We start from the raw sequence: 14,217 nt of genomic DNA, 5'->3' as shown, positions 1-14,217 counted from the left end.
TAATATAATTAATAATAATAATAATAATAAATAATAATAATAATAATAATAATAATATAATAATAATAATATAAATAATAATAATAATAAATAATAATAATATAATAATAATGATAATAATGATAATAATAATAATAATAATAATAGTGCAGTAGTAGTAGTAGTGCAGTGTGAGTGATGTCATTAAATATTAATCAACTTGAAAAAATATAAACATAATATGTAAATATAAACATACATACAAAATATAATAATAATAATAATAATAATTGTTATTATTATTATTATTATTATTATTATATTATTATTATTATTATTATAATGAAAGATTATAATAGTGCAGTAGTAATAGTAGTAATAGTAGTAGTAGTAGTAGTAGTAGTAGTAGTAGTAGTAGTAGTAGTAGTAGTATTAGTAGTGATGAGTAGTGCAGGTGAACATTTAAATTAAATAGTATGTACATGAATATTCTCAGTGACAGATTGTTCCAGGGTTGTTACATGTTTAGTTCCATGGTTATTTCACAGCAACAGGTCTGACACTCTTTGACTGTTTAACGTTAATCAGAGTGACAGCCTGGGGGAAGAAATAGTTTTTATGGCAGGTTGTTTTGGCGTACAGTGATCTGTAGCGTCTGCCAGAGGGGAGGAGTTTGAACAGATTGTGTGCAGGGTGTGAGGGGTCTGCAGTGATGTTACCTGCCCGTTTCCTGACCCTGGATAGGTATAAGTCTTGGATAGAGGGCAGTTTGACACCAATGATCTTCTCTACAGTCCTGATTAACTGTTGTAGTCTGTGTCTGTATAGTTTGGTTGCAGATCCAAACCAGACAGTGATGGAGGTGCACAGAACAGACTGAATGATGGAGGTGTAGAACATGATCAGCAGCTCCTGGGCCAGGTTGAATTTCCTCACCTGATGCAAGAAGTACATCCTCTGCTGTGCCTTTTTTCTGATTGTGTCTATGTGGGAGGTCCACTTCAGGTCCTGTGAGATTGTAGTTTTAACTAAATTTGGTCAAAGCATATTTAACAAATTAGTTAAGCATAATACAAGTGACCACAAGGCAATGGCAACAAAAAAATAATAAACAAAAGTCACCTATTCAACACCTGACAGCCACTCTTTCTCCTGCCAATAATCAGACAGTAAATCTAAAATGCAAAACGTCAGAGAAGAACTAACTCACCCTAGTTGTTTTATAGGAGAACAATGTGTTTGTTGTTGTTTCTGCATGTTTGGACAGACAGGCAAGATTGCTGAGTTGAGGGTTTGACTTTCGGTTTCTCAGGTATGTTTTAACGCGTCGGATGCAGGAAAAATTGCACTCATATGAAGCAGAGGTGACAGGTAGTGTGATAGAAATGGGTAAAAATTTGTCTCTTGGTCTTCATTTTCTACAGAAACTCTTTTTTTCTTAATTATCTATTGCATTGGACTGCTGGTGAACGTTAAAATGATGCATGAAAAAGACTCTTCCGCCCTTCCATCCCCTATCACTCACACACAAGGAGCTTAACTGGGGCTACACATATTCCTGACGGGGCTATAGTGCCCCCTAGCCTCGGTGTAGCACCGTCCCTGTTGCTGCAGCAAGTGGTGTCATCATGCCTATAAAACCAAACTAATTATCTGGTGCCCAGGGAAGAAAAAACGCGTGGAAAAATGCAATAATACACAACTGCAGCCACAGGTGCAGTACAAGCGACGCCCCCTACAAGCAATTTTTCAATGCACTGAGCTTTTAAAAAACGCCCACATGTGCGGCGGTGGCCGGTGAAGCAATTTTTAATGTAACCTTGAATTTAGCCGTGAAATGGAGGTGGTAGCGTTGAGGTTAGTGGAAAGGTTCATGTCCAGGTATTGGCTCAGGGAGATCGATAGGGCGTGGTTTGTACGGAGCTGGTTTTTAGCGGCTGCAGCTAAACATTTATCGAAAAACGTGGAAAAGCCAAAGTTAAACCAATGCTTGACTATCATGGACAACAAGCTAGCAGAGCGACCATGCTAAGGTATGTTAGCACTGCTCGCAGTTAGCGCTAAACAAAAACAGATAAAGTACTAGCCTAACAAAACTATTATTTTATTTCATTGTAGTTTAACTTCATTTTAAGATAACTATGTATTTTTATGCAAATGTCAATATTGACATCACAGTTTGTGTTTCATACAATTAGGATTATCTTAATAGAGATAGCCCCGAGGCCTCATTTATTTTAATTGTGATCTACATCATAAATTACTTGACCTATAGATAGATAAACATATTATAGATGGATAAAATATTAGGAACATTATTAATATTCCTATTTTAACAAAGACTTTAACACCAGCTCTTTTGATACATTTTAGAATGTTTAAATGAACACGAGTCTAGAGGAAACTTAGACTGTCCAACTATTGAATGTTGGATAATTCATATCCCTCATTTTACTTTTATTAAAACTGTATTCTGTAGATAACCATTTATTTTATTAGTATTCTGAATCAATCTATTTCATAAATAATAAATAGCAAAATAAAAGTAGATGAATGTTGTGTTCTTGTCATGGTATGGTGTGGGTGTGGACCCAAAAGCAGAGGTAGAATTAGGCAGCAGGCAGGTGTAAAGTTCAAAAGACTCCATGTTTAATCACAAAAAACCTAAATCCAACAAGACACAAGGAAAACCAGGGAACAAACGCAGCAGAACACGAGGAGGGTCAACATTACAATGATCCCACAGTCATACTGTGTCCAAGCACTCAGCTAAATAGTGAGGGAATCTTGATTGGGAATGGGTCACACCTGGGTGGAAACATGAGGGAGCTAATCAGTCACCGACCAAGCACACAGACATCACTGGGGGTGGAGCCACAAGCAGGAATACCTGAAACACAGACAAGAGTTAAACTAAAACACAGAATAAACAAAGACTCAGAACAAAAGTGCTAAACACAAACAAAACAGAACCTGACAGTGCTACATCTTAAATTTGTGCACAGCTTTTATCAATATTTAAATATGTAACAATTTCTAATCACATCATTCATATCCTACGACTTGGTTTGCTTGATAGATCAGCCATTGGGTTCAAATTATTTATTTTTTTCCCCTTCAGATGCACTGAGGAAATGTGACGATGTCATAGATGACTTCACCTGCAGGAAAACCAGGAGAATAAATGAATAAGGATGGACTGAAGGATGGATGGATGGTGCTTTATTAGCTTGTGTTGGTTAATGCTGCTTTATAAAGCACCAGCAGAAAATCACACTATTTTTGGTTAATAGTTTATTTGTGCAATACCTCTGAGAACTTCAATTGTTTAAGTTGATGTGTGTTCATTACTGCAATTTTAGTATTGTTTTGTGGCAAAGTGACTAATGTGTGCACTAATGTCTTCAAACTGCAGCTATTTCAGTTCAATTAATGTTTGGTTTGTTAATTTTATATTTATCTTGTTTTTTTGTTGCAATGCCTTCCTCTAATAATATTAATCATGTGTAATTTGACCGTGTTACTAATATGTTTAAATTGACTTTCATTTACTTGTGTGTTATTTTATAATTGGATGTGAAACTCTTTGTCAAAATTAAATAAAATGGCAAAAAAGTAGAGAGAGATCTGAGGTATTTATTTCATTTCAATAATTTAACATGCATAGCTGTCATTAAAAAAAATTGCACTACATGTAGTGTTGACCTTCAACAGCATGTGCAAACAAGGTGGGAGAAAAAAAGACAATATTGGGATTTATATAAGGGAGCCCTGATACACCATATTTGTTATTGTGCAATATTTAGTTTTTTATTTTCCTTAAATGTACCCCTTTTTTGTTCTTTGCTTTTGAAGAAGTTGGAAGTTGAGTTCATTATCCTTATGGAGTTTGTATTTTTGCAAATATTTAGTAAAAGTTACAAACAATAAATAAAAACACACCCTACCTTTCTTTTTCAAACGCTAAATGCTTGTTGTTGTAAACACATATGTTTAATAGTTTCTTTGAAATAATTTTTTGAATTTTTACAATCATTTTTTGAAACAAATAAACATGTAAATATGTATTAATTTGTTCATGTTCCATGTTCTTCTTCCGTGTTATAGTTTAAGAGCCTCTACATCTCATTTAATATAATAATTGACTTAAACTGGTGGTGATCAAAGAACAGGTGGAAAAACGCTAGAACCTTCATTGTTCTGATTGACTCAGATTCGACATTCAGCAGTTAGATTAAATCAAAAACAAAAACAGCCTTCCACCACCTATAGAACATCTCCATCTCCTTAAAGGTGCCGTGCACACCTCTGAGATCCCTCTTTCCCAATCCCTCCCCGCTGCTCTCTAGCCCTGCCTCCAAACTTCTCAAAGTCCCTCCCACAGGAGCTAACAAGCTAACTTTAGTCCGACAGGGAAGGAGCAAATGTTTATCACGGTGGTAAAAACCCCCCTTGCTCAGCAGGCCAGCCCGGGAAGAAGCAACTCCCCCCGGTTCACAAGACAATAAACATTCCAACAGCAAAGCTGGCTGAGATTGATTGTGAAAACATCCAAATGGCAAACCCTCAAATTTAGGTAAAATGTAAATTGCATTAAATGAATATCATATTGGCGCAGACAATACACCTCAAGAGAAGGGCAACTGTTCTCACAGTCAGAGCCACAACAATGTGATCCTCTGATCCGAGGGCCACATCATCAACATTCATGTCAGAATTTAGAATAATGACCAAACTGAGCATTAATACTGGGAATAACAACAGATTTTGTGTGTTTTTGTTGTCGTTCTGTGTATTTTTCTGTTATTTTTGTAGTCATTTTGTGTGCTTTGACCTTCGCTCAAGGTCATATTTAAGGTCAAGGTCAGTCTTCTGTTTTTCCTGCATTATATAACTTGTCAACAAATCCTATTTTTGCCAATTGTTAAATGCCAAATACATATTCACCATGCAAATACAGGTCTTGTCTAGTTTAAAAAAAAATTTGTAGTCATTTTGTGTATTTCTGTTTTTTTTTTTTTTTTTGTGATTTCGTATGTTTTTGGAGTGGGTTGATTGGCTGATTTTTGTCAAAAATTTTATGAATTTTTGTTGTCCTTTTTTTACATTTTCAGAACCATTTTGTGTAATTTTGTGTTGCTGTGGTTTATGTTATTTTGTAAAGTTACTTTGGGTCCTCACAAAATTAGACTGAAGGCCACATGTGGCCCCTGAACCACAAGTTGCCCATGTCGGTGTTAGAAGCACTGTGGATTGTTTTTGTTTGATACTTTGGAACACTTTCTATTAAGAAAAGTATATATAGTATCTCTCTCGCTGATGAGGTTCCTGTGTTTTTAGATTGTGACCCAAACTATTTTTTTTTTTACAGGATATAATGAGATCTGCTGTCACCTAGTGCATTTCATGAGAAATTACAGTATTTATAACAACAAAAAAACCTACCAACATGACTTTTGTGTTTTATGACTTGAAGGTGAAAAAAATGTAGTTAAATTTATGTGTCATGGTTCTTAATGTACATATCACAGCAGGATGAATAAAACGTGGAATTAAACATATTCCTGGTAAAACATATTTTTAGGGAAAAAAGGGAACATTTACAACTTTTTATTTTTTTTTAGCATAGAAAAAATGTGTTACTGCATATGAAATAAATTCTGAAACAGAAGAAATCCGACACAAAGTCAATCATGATAAATCGATAACTTTTTGGGCTCATTTAAAGTAAAAAGAAGAAAAGCACAAGTTCAAATTCTTAGATTAAACTACATTAAACCATGCAAAGTTATTAAAGAATAAAATACCAAGACTAAAAGGAAATAATGATTTTTTTTAACAATCTAAACAGAACAAGAAACAAGCCTTTAATGCCATATTTTAAACCAACTAAATTATTTTAAACACACTAACAACTAAAATCCTGAAGAGCTAAAGTGTCTTGATTATTTGAAATTATATTTTTAAAAAAATACAGTAAAAAAAATAATATTTACTCCCAATAGATTTGTTTCTGCTTTTGGTATTCATTTGTTTATTAGTTTTTTTTCTGTAAGAGCTCTTGAAACACCAAATAAATAAGACAGAACATTAAACCTATAGTAGAAAGAATATGAACATATACGTATATAAATACAAAACATAATCAGGGTTTCCACCACGAATTGTTCACAGCATGGGGTAACATTTTGAAATGTACAACTCTTTGAGGGCCAAATTTAGTGAAGTAAAGCTTTGTTACTGCCTCACTTTAAAGCCCAAAGTTATTTGTCAGTACAAGGGTTAGGATCATATAAGTTTCTACTTCCTCCTACTCCTTATTGAACATGTACAGGCTTCACGTGCAGGATTTTAATCATTTATTCTCACTTTGCTTTGTTTGATTGTTTTCTAAATGACTATTATTAGCATTTTCATTGTAGTAAATACACTGCTGTTGTATTTATGTTCAAAATTAAATTAAATCAAATGAATTGGTGAGGGTTCATGGATGAATGTAGTTAGAGTTAAGCCTGGTATAGGTACTCCACTAATAAATACTCAGACACTGTATAGACAAAAAGTAACATTTTATTATTCTGTACAATACAATATATATGTATGTAGTTATGCTTAGCACACATAACTACACACATGAACGAGTGCATTCATTTATAAACCATTACATGTGTGCAGATGTCCATGTCACACCTACTAGGAGAGCACTGGGAACCATTAGATTGTACATGATCAATAAATCAACATCATACTGCATCATACTGTTGAGAAAAGGAAAAGTCTAAATGTCATATTCCATAAATCATCTTCTCCATGTGTGAGCTGTGTCAGTCTGTACGAAGAGCTGATGAAGAAACATCCCAGTGATGACGATGAGCTTGGATTCTGATGGAAAGCGAGTTTGAAAGTTCAACAGTTTTTTGTATAAAGTTGAAACCAAAGCAGTCTGTGTAAACACTGCAGTGCTGGTGACGAACAGCTGGAACAGTCTGATTCTCCTCTGAAGCAAAACTCTGCAATCAAACACAAGACAATTCACAGTCATTAGTATAAAAGTCATCTTTATTTTTACATGAAACATGTTCAGATTCTTTCTGTGTAAATGAGAGGCTTTACTTACATTGACTGTTTTGGTGAATAGAAGTCTTTCTGTCCTGTGCTGATGTTTCCTCCTCAAGCAGCTGTGGATGCTGGTGCTCCTATCCTCCATCTTCATCATCCTCCTCCATCAGTGGATGCTGGCACTCCTGTCTGACATTTTACAGGCATTAGTTTAGCGTTACGTCTACATATTTTTTTTTTTTATTAAACGTGTAGTATTTTTGCTTACATTGTTTTGGTTAATAGAAGCCTTTCTGTCCTGTGCTGATGTTTCCTCCTCGGGATGCTGGTGCTCCTATCCTCCATCTTCATCATCATCCTCCTCCATCAGTGGATGCCGTTGTTCCAGTACAATATTTTACAGGCATTAGTATAAAGGCACCTCTATTTTTACATTAAACATTAGTTCAGTGTCTTTCTGTGCCAATGAGAGGCTTTACTTACATTAATTGTTTTGCTTTCTGCTGATGTGTCCTCCTCAGACAGCTGTGGATGCTGGTGCTCCTGTTTAACATTTTACAAGCATTATTATAAAGTCAAGTTTGTTTTCACAGTAAAAGTATGTTCAGTATTTTTGCTTACATTGTTTTAATTGATAAAGTCTCTTCCTGTCCTCACTTGCTGGGATTAAAAAGATTATCTCTCGTCCCTGGGGGGGCCGTTCTCGGTGCTGCTTCCGTTCCGGGTCCTTCTGGCCTGGGGTCCGACCCTGCTGGCTCTGGGCCCACCGGCGGGCGTCCGCCGGCTGCCCGTTCCGCGCGGCTCTGGCCGTCTGCTGGGCGGGGGCCTTGGCTCCTCTGCTGGGGTCTCGGGCGGGGGGCTCTCTGGGCCCTTCCCTCGGGGGGCTGGGTGCTTGGGTGTGGGTGGGTGGGGGGGGCTGGATGCTGGCGGGGGGCCTTGGGGTTGGGGTCGGTGGGGGGATGCGCTGGGTGCTCGGCTGCTTGGGGCTTCCTCGGATGTGTGTGTGGGGGGCGGTGGCTGCCTCTCGGCCTGGGATCTTGGGGGCATCTGGGGGGTTGCTCGGCCGCGGGGGGGTTGCCTGGGGCTCCCTGGCCTCCGCTCTTTCTGCTGGGCTGGCTGCATCTGCGGGCCCAGGGCAGTTCCTGGGCTTGCAGTAACGGTTTCTTTTTTTTTTGCACATATGCTATTCTTCTATTCTTCCCCACCTTTTCTATTTCCTGTCTTGAGTCTCTCCTCCCTGCTCCCTTTCCCCTCCCCTTCCCCCTCCCCCTCCACTTAGGTGTAACACTGTTCTCCCTTTTTATATCCTCCCTATAATAAAAGATTTCTTACCCTTCCTTAGGGAGGGCTGGTGATGGTCATAATTAAGCAATAAAATAAATCAATGTATTATATAATAATAATAATAATAATAATAATAATAATAATAATAATAATAATAATAATAATAATAATAATAATAATAATAATAATAATAATAATACATTTTATTGACATAGCGCTTTTTCAGTGCTCAAAGATGTTTTACAGGGATAAAAAACGCAGTGCGTAAACAATAGGTAAAAATACTGAGGCATAGAATTAAGTAAAAAGACAATGTAATAAACAATAAATAGACTACAAGATAAAATGGCTACACATTAAAAGCAGTCCAGAATAAGTGGGTTTAGAGGGGTTTTCTGAAGGTGAAAAGGTCCATGCAGTCTCCAAGGTTTTGAGAGAGTGAGTTCCAGAGGATGGGGCGGCAATAGAAAAAGCTTGGTCTCTCCAGTTTGGGCGCCTGGTCCTGGAGGGAGGGGACAGGAGGTCAGCGACATAGGAGCGGAGGGAGCGAGATGAGGTATGGCGATGAAGCAGGGCAGTGAGGTAGAAGGGGGCCAGGTTATGGAGGGCTTTGAAAGTAATAAGTAAGACCTTGAATTGGATGCGCTGAGGGATAGGAAGCCAATGTAGATTTTTAAGAACAGGGGTGATGTGTTTACGGGAATGGGTGCGTGAGGAAGTGAGCAGTGGAGTTCTGAATGTATTGAAGTTTATTGAGAGTTTTGGATGGGAGGCCACAGAGGATGCTGTTGCAGTAATAGAGTCTGGAGGTGGTGAAAGTGTGAATGAAGGTTTCAGCAGCAGAAAAGAAAATTTAAGGGATGGGCAAAGACTTGCAATCCTCCTTTCTTTCCTCAAGCAGACTTCAATGACTGTTGTACAGTTTATCTGTCCGTCTCAGTTCCACCAATGAGTTATTTTCTATCGACATGGAGGCTGGTGCTGAAAGCCGAGTCTCTCTGAACCTGTGAGCCAGGGATCCCGCTCGTAGCTGCTGCTTTGAAAGTGGCTCACAAACCCTTTTCCCGGCTGGGACAGGTTAGCTAGCGCGGGGGTTGGACGACCTGCTCACAATATCAAGTTTTTCTTGAAAGGTCCATCTTGAAAATGGCGTTGCATGTATATCAGCGACCAGGTCAATCTCTTCTCCTCCTTCAGCCATTGTGGGTTGAAAAAAACACTATTAACGTTTTATCTCGTTCAAGTCGCTCACGGGACACCAGCTTCCATTTGGTTAACGTCACTCTACTTTGCATAGCGCTGCCTCTCACTAGTGCGTATCCAATCAGAGGACGTGAAGGTCAGAACGTGTCACGTTCAACGTGATGCCTGCTAGCTGGCCCTGATGTCACCAACTCGAAATCTGATTGGTTATCACAATCTGTGTGTTTCAGTTCATTTAAGTGTACAGGCGCCCCCACTGTTAATTCTGAAGGCCTCGGGAAGATTTTGTGGAGCCTGGCAACACGTGACAGCTCAAATATGATTGGATGAAAGCTATTAGATAAATATACAATCCTGAAAGCAGCGCAACCAGGAGGAAGGCTATTAAAATGAAGTGAAAAGACTATGAGGAATAATTTATTACATATCTATGAAAAAAATATATTAAAATTAAATGTATTTTCTGATTATGTTTAGGCCAGCAGAGAAGGCCTTGCTGGCCCTGACGGCCCACCACTGAGTTATAAAACACACCTTTTAAAAATGCGTGTTTTCTCCTAATTATGAAATCAATATAAAAAATCTGGTGGTACGTATATGGAACATATACTGTATGTATAATCCTTATATATCTAAATCCATAGCAGACTAACTTTTGGCAACAAGTAAAATTAAATACTCTCCAGACATCCTGGTCTTTTCATTTGAAATTGTGTTCTTACTTTGTTTGCATAAGAATGTACTCTTAAAAGTATTTAATCAATAATAATAATTATTGTAAAACTTGCAAGAGAAAATGAGGGAGATTAGTTTATATACTAAAGTAGCAATAAATGCTGTTATATTGGCCTTTTTTTCAGTAGTTATAGTTACTAAAAACTGGAAAAAGCAGTAGGTGATATATTTTGTGCATTACATCCTAATGAGTTTACTCATTACATTTACAGCTCATAGTGAATATTCACAGCACAGTTAAAAATAGAAAACGGTGGTTTATTCGAGGACCTTGTGAGGTCATATCAGACTTTATGTCTATGTTATAGACTTATTTTTTTGTTGTGGACGCCTAAGTCCACTCTCCCCTAGGGCACCAAATGACACTCGAGGCGACCCTACTAACTATTATCTCTTCAGTATCTTCATTGAAATAGTTTTCTTTGTTGTGAAGTTCTCGCTGTTGCTGTTTAAGTGGTAACTCGGTGCAAATTCGAAGTGACGTATAACTGTTGTCGAGCATGCGCAGGCCGACTCCTGCCCTGGCTATGGGTAACCATGGTAACAAAAGCTACTAGGTAAAGGCTACATTGAGAAAAGTGGTTTATTAAAGCTGCAGTTTAAATACTGCAGACTTTCTTCATCTTGTTTAAATGAGGTTTTTGTAGAAGTCTACCTAGCTGAAGCTGTGAGGCTATACCCACTACTGACCTCCGTCACAATATCTGGTAGAAACTCATTACTGTAAAACTATTTTTTTAATAACCGAATGCGCTGGAAAAGCATTAACAACGGAAGTCAGTGACTAAAAGTTTGAGTTGGGGCTACAAAAAAAAAAAAAATAAGGAAAACATTTGTTTCCAGGAGCCAATGATTGAGGTTAAGAATGAAAACTAAAAGACAAGGGCATCGACAAGAAAATTAAATATAAAGTATTGGAAAACATGACAAGAACTGTTGAATATCTAATAGAGTGTATTAGTATTTAAATTATTATAGAAAACAGTACAAGAATATGGGTCAGTTATGTATGCAGAGCACCTGGTTTCAGTGTTTGTTGGGTCTATAGTCAGAAGGTCACATTCATCTGTGGGGAAATCAATATAGACCTGCTTAATTCAACAAAACATATGAGCACAAGGAACATTTTTGCATCATTGTCAAGTTATTAGGGCTGGGCAATATGGCCTTTAAAAAATATATATATGTATATATATCTCAATATTTTCAAGCTATATCACGATATACAATATATATCTCAATATTTTTCCCTTGCCTTGAGATGATGCTTTGAAGCATACAATCAAACCAGAATGGCATTACTCAATATATATTGATGTTTTCTCTGTGATGTAATTGTAGTTTTTCCTAACTATTATAGCATAGCGTACCTGTTAGTTTCTTTTTTTCAGAGTCAAAATCAGACGTTTTGAAACTTTTTGGCCTAAAAAAAGTTGATTTGACCGAGTATATTTAATATAAGGATGTATAATTATAGGGCCTAAAGTAACAATAACATAATATGTCACATTAAAAGCACAGAATAGGAAGAATAGGAATGGGAAGTTAAATCAAGCATATGTCTATCAATTATCTTATATGTGTACTCTCCTATAGATTTATATTGTCAAGTATCTGATTATTAGTTGGATATGGTACATGCTGAAGCAATTGGAAATGTAATGTCTATCAACAAAATAAAATATGGAGTGCAGGGCTGCCAAGTTTCAGAAAATGACAAGAGTGAGACTTTAGTGACATGATGCGTTCTGTCCTTTTTTACCATGGCTTTGGCCTGTTTTAACGTTGATTTCTACCTTAACTGGGACTGTGATCAGGACCAGGAGGATTTAAAGAGTGTGACCCATTTTTGAGTCTTTTATTGTGAAGGAACAAAGTTTATCTTTCACGCCTGAATGTTTTTCTTTAATTCAACGACAATAAATACACAAAAACACACATTTCACACATTGTTTTACTTTATGAAAACATGAATGTTGTAAAAGAAACATTTGTGATAGAAATCAAACATGTGAAAGTATCTGAGCTTCATATTCTGCTGTGATCACTACAGCCACCAGAGGGCAGCAGATACCAGCACTCTGTGAAACCATCCATTATATTGATTTATTGATTGATTTAAGGTTATTCATTATCAGTGACAGATACAATGAACAAACACAGCTGAAAACATGCAAGTATCATAGTGTTTGTAGCTAAAGCTAGTTTTTATCACTAGAATAACTTTATTAAGAATAAAATAATAATAAAGCCAACGGTTAAAAAGGAAACAAGTGAAATGTGCAATCAGGACAATAAAAACACATCAATGACGTTTCCATCAGTTTGATGTTATAAATAAACCAAAAGAACATTCAAAAATGAAATAAATACATAAAATCAGGAATTAAATATGCTTTTATTCTAAATGGTTGTCTATAATCTAAATTATATATACACATGTTTTTACAGGTTGAATGTGAACTGCATTAAAAAACCAACAAAATCTACAAAAGCTCAAATAGTGAAAACAAAAAACCACCATGAACTAGAAAATATGACAAACAGCAGCAGCAGCAGCAGCAGCACTGAGGCTCATCCTCCAGGCCCAGGTTCAAGCCATCCACCGAGCCCCAGGCTCCAGGCCCCAGACATCCACCAGGCCTCAGGCTCCAGACATCCACCAGGCCTCAGGCTCCAGCCATCCACCAGGCTCTAGCCATCCACCAGGCCTCAGACTCCAGCCATCCACCAGGCTCCAGCCATCCACCAGGCTCTAGCCATCCACCAGGCTCTAGCCATCCACCAGGCCTCAGGCTCCAGCCATCCACCAGGCCTCAGACTCCAGCCATCCACCAGGCTCCAGCCATCCACCAGGCTCCAGCCATCCACCAGGCTCTAGCCATCCACCAGACTCCAGCCATCCACCAGGCTCTAGCCATCCACCAGGCTCCAGCCAACCACAGATTTGAAAACAAGGCCTGCTCCAGCTCCTTGTGAGCTAGCCTGAATCTTCTGCAATACTTCAAACATCATCAAAATGCCACGAAAAGGTGAGGATGACTCTGTTACATTGTTTATGGTTCATGAGCTACTTGAACAACAAAAGACATTTTATAAAGAACTTCTTGATCAGCAAGAGAAGAGCTTCAGATCATGTGTTCAAGTGATTGTGGACTCCATGTTTACTCGCATGGATAATTTATTCAAAGATGTCTAAAGTGTGACTAAAGACATTCACGACCTAAAATAAAGCCTCCAGTTTTCTCAAGCTGATCTGGATGATATGAAAGCTAAATCAGACAAGAGAGATGAAAAGCTTAGTCATTTCAGAAAGTCTTGGTGATTATCAAGATTCTTTAAACACCTTGACAGCTAAACTGGATTATATGGATAACATCACAAGAAAAAAAAACATTGTGATTGATGGAGTTCCTCATTTAAAGATGGAAATATGGAGTGAAACAGAGTCTAAGATAAAGAAGCTGTTTTTGGAGCATCTTAAAATAGACCCAAAGCACATTGAATTTGAAAGAGGACATTGGATTGGAAAACATGACCCTACCGGATGACCAAGACCTATTCTGATTGAACTTCTTCGATATACGGACAAACAAGAAATACTGAAGAGAGCAAAGTCCCTGAAAGGCACAAACATCTTTATCAACGAGGACTTCTCTGACAAAGTTTGCATGAAACACAAAGAACTGCTTTCACAACTTAGAAAAGAGAGGAGAAAAGGGAACATGGCCTTCCTGAAGTATGACCTACTGGTTGTACATCCTCCTAGATCCAGTGTAAATGCCTTCATTCTATTCGTATTTTACTGCTGTTTGTTTGATTGTTTCTAACTCTTCATGTCACTTTCAAAAAGTTTCTCTGTTAGTGACTTAGTCTTTAATCCATATGATATTGACGACAAGGACAGATCATATAATGATCTGATTGACCCAGATAACAATAGTTTCAATTTAAGGC

This window comes from Gouania willdenowi, unplaced genomic scaffold (assembly GCF_900634775.1).
Source record: "Gouania willdenowi unplaced genomic scaffold, fGouWil2.1 scaffold_14_arrow_ctg1, whole genome shotgun sequence".
In the NCBI taxonomy this organism is placed as follows: Eukaryota; Metazoa; Chordata; class Actinopteri; order Blenniiformes; family Gobiesocidae; genus Gouania; species Gouania willdenowi.
The sequence above is the reverse complement of the archived record's forward strand: the minus strand, read 5'-3'. Positions refer to the sequence as shown.